Genomic DNA, 11,725 nt, shown 5'->3' with positions numbered 1-11,725 from the left:
GCTTCTTCTTTTTCCTTCCTTCTGCTTTCCTTGAGTATATGCTTTTGTTTGCTTTTTTCTTTCTTTCTTTCGTTTGCTTTTTGAGACAGGGTCTCACTCTGTAGCCCAGGCTGGCCTTGACCTCACTGCCTCAGCCTCCCTCCTGAGTTCTAGGATCACAGACATGTACTACCATGCCAGGCTGCATTTATTCTGCTCTTATTACTCTTTAAATTAGCCCCTAAACTCACAAAAGTTCAGCATTTTTTCCTCCTTTCATGTAGGCGTTTACGTTCCTGTGAATATTTTTTGTGTGTGTGTCTTTTCAAGACAGGGTCCCGCTATGCAGTTCAGGATGAACTTGAGCTCACTTTGTAGCCCAGGCTGGCCTTGACCTCTCAACAATCCTCCTGCCTCAGCCTCCCGAGTGCTGGGATTACAGGCATGTGCCACCACGCCCGGCACGTTCCTATGAATTTTGACTGGTGAGGCTTTTTTTATAGCATTCTTACTACCACTCAGGTCTAAATATTTTCAATTTCTGTGTTGCTCCTTTTGACCTGTGAATTATGTAGAAGTAGATTTTCCGCTTTCCACCAGTATGGAGTTCTCCTGTGTTCCTGTTATTGATGTCTAACTTCATTGCATGTAGTAGGAGAATGTGATCGATGTAAGAAACTCTTGGAAATTTGTTGATATTTGCTTTCTGGTCTATTACGTGGTCAATTTTCATAAATGTTTTATATCTGCTTGCAAAGAATCTGGACTCCCACTCTGTCTGGTGAGTGTTCTCCTCTAAGTGGCCATTGACAAGTTTCTTACCTCTGCTGTTCAAATCCTTCTTTTTGTTTTTTTTCCAGTACCAGGAATCGAACTTACGACCTCGTGCTTGCCAGGCAGGCGCTGTGCCACTGAGCTAAATCCCCAGCCCCTTCAAATCCTTCTTATGCTTACTAATTTTTAAAAGTAATCTACCTGGAGTAGGGGACGCACACCTGTAATCCCAGCACTTGGGAGGCTGAGGCAAGAGGATCATTGTGAGTTTGAGACCAGCCTGGGCTACAAAGTGAGCTCAAGGCCAGCCTGAACTGCATAGGGAGACCCTGTTTCAAAAAGACAAAAAAAAAAAGTGCTCTACTAACAACTAAGAAAAAGGTACTAAAATATCCCACATGATTTCTACTTCTCTTTGCAGTTCCACCAAGTGTTGCTGGTGTTTATTTTGTGGTTGTTTATTTTGTATACATAGAACCAGCTTCATCCTCATCTCTGCAAACGTTCTTTCTGGCTGCCAAGACACCCTAAGCACTGAGAACAGCTGGAAGGAATTATATTCTGGTAACTTTTTCTTTGAGACAAGGTACTGTTTATACAGTTCAGGCTGGCCTTGAACTCACTATGTGGCCCAGGGTGGCCTCAAACTCCTGGAGCTCCTCCTGCCTCAGCCTCACCAGTGCTGGGATGACAGGTGTCTGTCAGTACACCTGGCTGAAACTCTTCCTCAAAACTGAGACGCACTGGCCACGGTGCTTGCATGGAGGAGGGAATGAGTGAAAACAGCTGCTCCGGCCGCCCTGCCCTGCGCCTGCGTTCTAACCGCTCACGGCAGGCCCAAACGCCTCGGTCCTGGCACCGGGCTGCCCTCAGCCGTAACAGTGGCGACGCGGGAAGCTAAGGAAGGTGAAAGTGAGAGCAGGAGGATGAGGCACCGGCTCTGGGGGCTTCCTCATTCCGTACAGGACAGCCCCCTCCTTGGTGCCCCGGTGTTCCGGACACGGGACAGTGCAGGCTGGGAGGACTCGGGGCCGGCAGGGTCCCCTGTGCTTTGTAAAGCAGGAGAGGAGCCACAGAAAGCTGCCGTTCCCGGAGACCCTCCCAGGGTAGTGCGCATGCGTTCACTGGAAATGCGGAAATGGACTCTCAGTGGTCTTTCCCCGTGGACCCCTTGGAAAGCTGTCCACTAGCGTGGGTACCTGTGCTCGCATTTGAAGACAGCTTTGTTGTTGTTCGGTTTCTTTGAAACAAGGTCTCAAGATGTGGCCCAGGCTGGCCTTAAACTCACAGTGATCCTCCTGCCTCAGCTTCCCGAGGGCTGGGATTCAGGCGGGCACTGCCACAGCCCACTCACCTCGATTCTCTTGCGTGTACGCGGATCCTCGGGGCCTGGGCTCGTCCACTGCCCTCTGGGCCGCTCCTGGGCTCCTGGCAAACCCTGTTACACACAAGGCCGCCTGAGCAGCACTGGCCACAGCGTGGGAAGGCTGAAGTCTCAGAGACCCCAGGGGCTGACTGGGAGTCCACTGCCAACCTCCACCTCCATGCCACAGGGCGCGGGGTTAACCCTCTCAGGACTCAGGACCTGCTCCATCCGGGTTGGCTTTGCTGGGGACCCAGAGCGCTCAAGCACCAGAAGCCGGGTGCTTTCCAGGGGCCCCAGGCAAGGCCTCGGAGACCCCAGCGGACAGAGCTGTGTCTCTGGCTGCTCGGGGAGGAGAAGGGGCTGGTAGCAGCAGAGGGCGCAGACCCGGCACCTGGGTCGCAGGAGCAGCTTCCACAGCGCACGTCCCTGTCCCTGTCCTTGTCCCTGTCCTCGTCCCCATGGGGGACAGTTTAACCGCAAGAGACAGAGACCTTGTCAACATCACTAAGAACAGAATTAGTGCAAATTGTTGCTTGAGCTTATTATTAGCGGGAAATGTTTAACATTTATTGTGTTTACTTTTGAAATTTAAACTATTAATTTCGGTTAATAACAATTATATTTGCCGGGCGTGGTGGTGCACCCCTGTAATTCCAGCACTTGGGAGGCTGAGGCAGGAGGATTATTGTGAGTTAGAGGTCAGCCTGGGCTACAAAGTGAGCTCAAGGCCAGCCTGAACTGCATTCTGAGACCCTATCTTAAAAAAATAAAATAAACAATTATCTTAAAATTTGTGTATGTATGTACATATGTATGTATGTATTTATTTGCCACAGGGTCTTCCTCTCTAGTTCAAGCTGGCCTTGAACTCACTGTATAGCCCAGGCTGGCCTTGCACTGGTAGCAATCCTCCTGCCTCAGCCTCCCAAGTGCTAGGATGACAGGTGTGCGCCACCACACCTGACTGACGTGTGCTTTCTGGAAACCACAAAAGTGCTCAGCCTTAGGAAGTGTTAAAAGCATGTGCCCTGGGGTCTGTCAGGGTTCTAATCTCTGCTGGTAAGGCAGTAAATGAGCAATCTGGAGCAGGTGGCTGCCCCTAAAGCTGTTTCTGCTCATAAATGGAGCTATGACATGGTGCCTATCCTCCCAGGACACAGGACAGGATGAGGCCAGGTGAGGGGACACATACAAAGCACTGAGAACCCAATGAAAGCGCCATGAATTTCTATTATTTTTGCGATGGTGATACAATCATACAATGGAAAAACACATTCAGAATTACGTAGTAATAGATTTGTGTTAGCCAAACAAAAATGGCATAAAAGCCGGACACAGTGGCACACACCTGTAATCCCAGCACTTGGGAGGCCGAGGCAGGAGGATCATTTGGCGTTCAAAGCCAGCCTGGGCTACATAGTGAGTTCAAGGCCAGCCTGAAGCACATAACAACACCTTGTCTCAAAAAACAAATAAAGAAAAAAGCGTAGGATGGTATGGATACAATAATCTCATTTTTGTGGACTATAAATATGTAGAGATGTAATTAGAAAAGGTCTACAATTAGAATAAATCAAGGTATAGTAATGGTTACCTCTGGATACTGGAATTCCAACAATTTGTTCTTTCTTTGTTTCTTTCTTTTTTTGAGACACGTGGTTCAGGCTGGCCTTGAACTTACTATGTAGCCCAGGCTGGCTTCAAACTTGTGGTGATCCTCCTGCCTCAGCTTCCCGAAAGCTGGGCTCAACCTGCAAATTTAAAATGTCATGAGAAGATCAGGACTGTAGCTCAGTGCTAGAGAGCTTACCTAGCATGGGCTAGGTAAGCTGGGTCCAACCCCAGCCACACGCTTGCACGCACGCACGCACTGACTTGCCGTAAATTCTCGGACATCTCCAATTCTGTAGAATTTAGCTACCCTACCCCAGGAGGTCTTGCTGCCTTACAGGCTGTCCCGCCCATCTCCCCCCTCGTTTGTACCCTCGATAAACACTGCCGGTGGATCGCAGAACACCAAGCTCACGCGGAGCCTCGGGTCTGAGCAGCAGGCCCAGGTTGGAGCCCTCAGCCACGGCACCTTGGTGCAAGGACTAGCAGGAGAGCTGAGCGAACTAAGGAAGCGACCCCCAGCTGCTGTCGTTCTGCTGTTTCCGGGCACAGCAGGGGGCCACAGTGCCTGCCCTGCCCGCTCCCCGCCACTGCGTCTTCCACGTTGTCCCTGGGGATCGCCCCTGGGAGATCCGCGCCCTGGGGCCGGCGCCCCATCGGCAGCCTGTTCTGTTGCAGGACCCGGCCGGAGTGAGGACATGGAACAGGACAAAGTGCAGAAAGAAGCCCCCACAAGAGTCTTTTGGGTGTGAAAAGCCTTCTATGATCATCCAGAAAACAGCACTGCCATTAGCAACCAAGTGTTTCCTCACACTGATCCGCAAAAAAGACTGGAAATAAAGTTCAGTACAGGCCCAGCACACTGATTTAATCACCGGAATCTAATATTAGCTGGCCAGTTACTAATACATTTCTATATCTTGAGCTGGGCATGCTAGTGCATGCCTATAAATCCCAGCACTGGAGGCTGAGGCAGGAGTATCCCTGCAAGTTCAAGGCCAGCCTGGGTTACACAGTGAGTTCAAGGCCAGCCTGAACTACATAGACACCCTGCCAAAAAAAAAAAAAAAAGCTACATTCCAAATAATGATGGAATGTTTTGGTTCAGACAAATGTACTGCTAAACTCCCTAGGGCAGTGGTGGCGAACCTCTGGCACGCATGCCACAGCGGCTGTTTCTATCACCGAAAGCTCTAAAAGTTTCGCCATCACTTTCTAAGGGATCCACAGCTCCACTGGCGTATGAAGCCTATTCTCAAACTTCCCCAGTTTGAATATCTTTACTGTTTGATGTGTGGCAGACTGAATGACATATTGTCTTGAGCTGTATAGACAGTTGGCTAATTTTATGCTTGCATTAATCTTAAAAATTATAACCCTCATGGAAATGAACAGCCCACATTTCTTGTTCAGGATAAACTCCAGCTGGCTTCTTTTGGAGAGTTCTTGTTGCCATAGCATTTTCTTCTTCTTCTTGGAATCCAGCCTGTTTTGTGAGTTTCCTGTGACCCCGGCCTTGGCCTCTCGACTTCCGACTTCCGAGGTGCAGTGGAGGCGAAAACCACACTAGCTCTTTGAGGCTGGAGGATTGCAGCCAGCTGTCTACACAGCCCGCTGCAGCCGGGAGTCACTTTCTTCCTCCAGCCAAGAGCAGCCAGTTCCTCCCTGCTCTACCCTGCTGTATTTTCTCCTGGGAGGTCAAGCAACAAGATACCTTGAAAACTCCGGAGCTGGGGTAGAAGTGCTTTAAATTCATCCCAATGAAGAAGGCACTCCACGGACCTTTCAGGTTAGAGTTTTGTTTGCTTTGCATTCGTTTCAAAAGATCCATGTAGCTGGGCGTGGAGGCACACACCTGTAATCTCAGCACTCGGGAAGGCTGAGGCAGGAGGATTGTTGCGAGTTCGGGACCAGCCTGGGCTGCAAAGTGAGCTCAAGGCCAGCCTGAACTGCATATAGAGACCCTGTCCCAAAAAGACAAAACAACAACAACAAAAGATTTATATAGGTAATCTTCCCTCTGTTACGATCAAAGGCAAGTTGGTCTTGGAAATGAAACCTTTAACAAAACAGTAAAGAACAAGCAACAGGACTGGCACTACCGTTGTGAAACAGTTCACGACAGAGGAGGAGTTCAGATCAAAACTGAGCAGAAACTTTGTAACCACTGTCCTCTCCGGTGCTGTAGGTCACACTGAGGACACTGTTTGTCCTTTTTTGCAGTACTGGGGATTGACCCAGGGCTTTTCCCTTCCTTCTTGGGTTCTTTTTCATTTTTTTTTTTTTTTTTTTTTTTTATTTCTGACTTTTTGAAACAGGGTCTTACTATGTGGTCTAGGCTGGCCTTCAACTCTCAGTGATCTTCCTGCCTCAGCCTTCTAAATGCTAGGATTACAGGCCTGTGTCTTCATGTCTGGCTGCTAACAGAACTTTCAACAGTTACTCTGCTTTTTTTGTTTTTCTATACTGTATGGAACTCAGGGGTTCACACATGCTAGGTGTTGTAGTTTGAGGTTTTAAAAGGGGAAACAATTTAATACAGGACACACAATTTATATAATTATTTTATAATAGTCACCCAAAGAGTCATGTGCAAAAAGAGTACAGGAAATCTGTCCACACACTAAAGACCAAAGAATCCAGCTGAGGGCTTAGATCCCATGGTAATGTCCTGCATGAGTCCAGCTGAAGACCAAGAGCCCATAACAATGGCTCCCATGAGTCCAGCCGGAGGCCTAGAGTCCATGACAACGTCTCATGCAGGCCTGTTTCAGAGATCTGCGCTGGGACGGCCCAAAGGTCAGTGGTGGAAGCTAGAAAGTCTGTGCCAGTGGGATGAAGGATCTGTGCTAGCAGGCTGAGGGATCTGCACTGGAGCCAGGAAGTGATGCTCAAAGTAAGAACCAGAGCTCCCCCGAAAGGTACCACAGCCATCCTCAGCAACAGTGAGGTCCCAAGCTCCTCTGATGAGGAGGAAAGCCGAGTTCCCATCAGGAAAGCCAACACGACGAGCTTCTCCAGGAGGCCGGCAGTGCACCATTTTCCCCTCCGGAGCTAGGAAGCGATGCTCAAAGTAAGGACCAGAGCTCCCCCAAAATGAACCATGGTCATCCTAAGTGACAGTAAGGTCCCAAGTTCCAACAATGAGGAGAACAAGTTCATCAGGAAAGCCAGCCTGACAAGCTCCTCCAGCCCAAGGGAAGCAGCACCTCCCTAAGAACTTCTCAACAGCTTCTTTTTGTCTTTTTGAGACAGGGTCTTACTATACAGTTCAAGCTGGACTTGAGCTCACTTTGTAGCCTGGGCTGGTCTTGAACTCACAATGATCCTCCTGCTTCAGCCTCCCGAGTGCTGGGATTTCAGGCGTGCGCCACCACACCCGGCTCCTAACAGCTTCTAAACTTCTTCCTCTCTAGTTCTTCCTCTTACGCTGCCGGCAGCAATCCTCAGGTAGACTCCCACACCCAGGGTCACGCTGGTTCAGTTCACCTGGGTGCTACAAGTTGACCACCAATTGTCAATCCACTGCACTAGGCAAATACTGCATCACTGAGCTACGTCCCCAACGCTTTTTTTTTTCTCTTTTCACTTTTTTATTTTGATATGAGGCCTTGCTAAATTGTCCGGGTTGGCTTTGAAATTGTGATTCTCCTGCCTCAGCCTTCCCACTTGTTGGAACTACATGTATGCACCCCCACACCTGCCTTACTCTCCTTTCTATAGCCGTAAAAGTGATCCATATCTGACCAAAATTCACTCAGTAATGTTAAAATGTAAACTATTTGTCACGTGGGTTATTTGGAATCCAATTATTTGTTTCCCGAAATTCTCCTTTCAAAATATCCCACTGCACATATGCTACCTTTACAAAAGGTCTTTTGACTCTACCTTTTATACCAGCCACCTTCTATCCGCCCCCGCCCCCGTACCAGGAATCGAACTCACGGCCTCACGCTTGCCAGGCAGGCGCTGTGCCGCTGAGCTAAACCCCCAGCCCCTAGCCACCTTCTATTTTTCTTCCCCATTTATACCAAACCTACAGGAGGCTGCCAGTGCATGCGGGCTTCTGTCCCTTCCCTGCCTCACAATCCCAGTGAGGTCAGTTTTGGGCCCCAGCAACTGAGCAAGAGCTCAGCCAGGATGCTGGCGACCTCAGCCTCCTCTGTCTCGACTTACTGGGCCCGCAGACACGGCTGCTCCTGCCCTAGAGCGCTGTCCTCGGGTGCAGGAACCCCCTCTCCAGGCCTCTTTCTTACCAGCGCCCGACCCCACCCCACCGGCCTGGTTTCCCACAGCTCCACAGCCCCGATGTCCCCCTGCAGCCCTTCCAACAACCTGTGCCTGTCCCCCAGTGACCCTGGCCAGGCACGCTTTTATCTCCCGTCTAATTGCTGACAGGTCCCAAATGCACTGGGGTTTCTCCAGCGAGATCTCTTCTGAATTCCTGACTCATATTCCCTACAGTCTACTTGGCATCTCTGCCTGGATTTCAAACAGGAATCTCAAACACATCCTGACCAAAAATACACTACTGATAGTTCCCCCATCCCACCCCCATGAAATCCCGCTTGCTGCCGCTGTTTAGCTGTTTATCTTGCGTTTAGTTTAAGACTTGGTTTTCAAGGGTTGCATATTTGGGGGAGGGTCTCGCTATGTAGCCCAGGCTGGCCTTGAACTGGCAGCAATCCTCCTGCCTCAGCCTCCTGAGTGCTTGGATTATAGCTGCACAATTTGCCCTCTTTTTAGTTTTTTGGAGGGACTGTTGTTATTGTCATTGTTGTTTTGAGACAGGGTCTCTCTATGTAATTCAGACTGACCTCGAACACCCTATGTAGCCCAAGCTAGCCTCAAACTCTCAGAGATCTTCCTGCCCCAGCCTCTTGAGTGTTGGGATTACAGGAGTGCACCACCACGACTAGCTTTAAATTTTTACTTTTAGATTGGGTCTGGCTATGTCATTAAATAGCTCAGGCTGGGCTCCAATTCCTGATTCTCCTGCCTCAGCCTACCAGAGTGCTGGGATCACAGGCACTTGCCACCACACCTGCCTTTTATCAAATTTCTCTTCACTGTTTGAGGATCACTGCTGTGTGCATTTCCTGTGGCTTCTTAACAAACATCACAAACCGCTGGCGCAGCACAAGAGACGTTTATCATCTCTGGGTGACAGAGGCTGACAGTCTGTACTCAAGGTGTGCACAGACCCCGCTCCCTATGGAGGCTCAAAGGGGGGACACTTCTTGCCTCTTCCTGCTTCTGGCGGCCCCAGGAGCTGCCCCACTGGCGGCAGTTTTGCGCCAACCTGTCACAAGACCACCTTCCCTCAGCGTCTGTGTCTCTTCCTGTAAGGTCCCCGTTGTACTGGCCCTGCCCCTGGTGACATCGTCTTAATTCCTCTGCAGCAGCCTGACGTCCAGGTAAGACCCCGTTCCCTCCTCCTCTTGCTAAACCACTGCACTCCTCTGACTTTGAGCCCCTTCCACCGGATGTAACAGATACACTCCTTTTGGCTTATGCCACAATTAAAATGAGTCCAGTTCCTTTGCAGTCTTCCCTCATTAAATGTTTGAAAACAGCTGGGCATGGTGGTGCACACCTGTAATCCCAGCACCTGGGAGGCTGAAGCAGGAAGATCACCTCAAGTTCAAGGCCAGCTTGGGCTACATACTGAGTAGGAGGCCAGCCTAAACTACACAGCGAGATCCTGCCTCAAGAAAAAACAAAATATTTTGTTTTAAAAGAAAATAATGAAACTTTTCTATCTCCTTTAGTGAGGTGAGCCTTTTTCCCATGCAAAGTAATTTCACAAGTGTCCTTTTCATAAAAGTAAAACACAGCAGAGGTTTTAAACTTTTAACACGTGAGAGGAAAAAAGGTTTTGTATGTTATCTCTGGGAACTGAAAAAAAATATGTTGCAACTACAAATCCAATGTCTTTGAACTTGGAAATGCTCATAGAGAGTTAACAAAAATTCCATGATATCAGACAGATTAAGTTTCAAATAACGGCCACCACCCTGGCACATGGCTGTTGGAGCTCCTCTCCCAAGGGATGATGGTAATTAATTGAACCAATTATATCTCCCTGGGAATTTAGATGAAAGACCTGGAGTTCTTTTTTTTTTTTTTTTTTGGCTTTTTTCCGGTACTAGGAATCGAACTCACGACCTTGTGCTTGCCAGGCAGGCGCTGTGCCGCTGAGCTAAGTCCCCAGCCCCCATGACCTGGAGTTCTTAGCTCAGTAGGAAAAGGGAAGAAGAAGAACATCCAGTGCAGTGTCAAACACCTGTAATTCCAACACTCAGGAGGCTGAGGCAGGAGGATCAACATGAGTTCAAGGCCAGCCTGAACTACATGGTGAGACTGTGTCTCAAAAAACAAAAACAAGAAAACGTGGAAGAACAGATAGGAGAAAGGCTGTAAGTAGAGGCCACAGGACAGAGCAACCCTGATGTAGCAGAACCCTTGGTGATGTTGACCTTCCAGCTGCTTAAATGGTGAAGGAGTCACCTCAACCAGCAGAGGTACTTTAGATACAAAAGCAAGTCTCTATCGCTCTATTTTTTTCCTGAAACGAGTCTTACTATGTAGTTCAGGCTGGCCTCAAACTCATGGTGATCCTCCTGTCTCAGCCTCCTGAGTGTTGGGATTGCTGGGGATATAGCTCAGTAGCACAGCGCTTGCCTGGCAAGCACAAGGTCCTGAGTTCAATTCCAGGTGCCAAAAAAATAAAAACAAAAACAAGAAAACCTGAGCGCTGGGAGTACAGGGAGGTACCAGGAAGCTTCTGTTCTATTTTTTTCTTAAAGTAACATCCCCTAAACTGATTTTATAATCCACCAAGAAGATAGTGCTATTAGTTCAGTAACTATTGAGGAAGTGGGCATTCAAATCCACAAAATAGGCATAACATTTTCTCGGGTGGGGGGGGCGGGTCTCACTATGTATTCCAGGCTGGCCTCGAACCTGCGGCAATTGTCCTGCTTCAGTTTCCTGAGTGCTGTAATAACAGGCGTACCCCCCCATGCCCGGCCCAAATCCTTTTGCCTTTTTGAGCAGGGTTTCACTGTGCAGTTCAGGCTGGCCTTGAACTCACTTTGTAGCCCAGGCGGGCCTCGAACTCACAGCGATCATCCTGCCTCAGCCTCCAGAGTGCTGGGGTTACAGGCGTGCGCCACCACGCCCGGCTATTTTTTATTTTAAAGAGAAAAAAAAACCCACAAAATTTCAAAACAAGATAATAGGGGGGTAACAATGGTGAATACATTGCGTATTGTTTTCTTTAAATTAGCTGGTCCAAGTACAAGATATGGCCGGCCCAAATTCTTGGCATTTTAAATTGACGCTGATTCCATTCTTCCCACGGCCCTTCAGCCATGGATGACGCTTAGTCACCACATACATCAAGCCCAGACTGACTAATGCTAAGACAGCAGGACCGTAATTAAAAAAAAATAACAAAAGGCCAGAAGGCGGTCCCAGCCAACCCACAGCACGCACACAACCGCCACGCGCCTCGCGCCTTTTAAGGGCTCCTAGGGCGCGAATCCGCCAACCGCTCGGCGTCCCGCCAATCATCGCGCCTTTCGCTGTTTGCCCCGCCCCGCACCCAGCTCTGACCAATCACTGGGCAGTTATCGCCGCCTCTCCCGCCCGCCCCACCTGGACTGCTAGAGGCCCTCCAACCTAGCTGGCGCCCAGCGGCGCTATTGCAGCCGGCATATATTTTTAGCTCCCCAAGCAAGCCGCCGACTCCTGGCCCCGCCTCCTCGTCGCACCCAATGGGAGACGGAGTTTCCGCTGTGTCACCGCGCGGGCAGGTGAGAACTGTCCAATCAGCGCTCGGGGAGAACTGGCGTCATTAGAAAGCGGCGGAAGCAGGTGGGAGGGTCATGACGCAGCGAGTTTCTGTCGTGACTTTTCCGGGGGCAACTCGGCGTCCCCTCTTTTTTCCTTTAAAGTAAAACGTGTCCTCGACGCACCCCCGTCCCTGCC

General features: G+C 49.5%; 1 protein-coding gene across 1 annotated transcript in view; it reads left to right on the top strand.

The window, feature by feature from the left end:
* Positions 1–11,630: 11,630 nt before the first annotated feature.
* Rheb (Ras homolog enriched in brain) overlaps positions 11,631–11,725 on the top strand; it is a gene marked incomplete in the record, with an annotated part of 38,858 nt that continues 38,763 nt past the window's right edge. The window contains 1 exon segment of the mRNA XM_013504611.1: positions 11,631–11,725.

The sequence above is a fragment of the Chinchilla lanigera genome, unplaced genomic scaffold (assembly GCF_000276665.1).
Source record: "Chinchilla lanigera isolate Chin_1 unplaced genomic scaffold, ChiLan1.0 scaffold00090, whole genome shotgun sequence".
Lineage (NCBI taxonomy): Eukaryota > Metazoa > Chordata > Mammalia > Rodentia > Chinchillidae > Chinchilla > Chinchilla lanigera.
The sequence above is the reverse complement of the archived record's forward strand: the minus strand, read 5'-3'. Positions and strand labels throughout refer to the sequence as shown.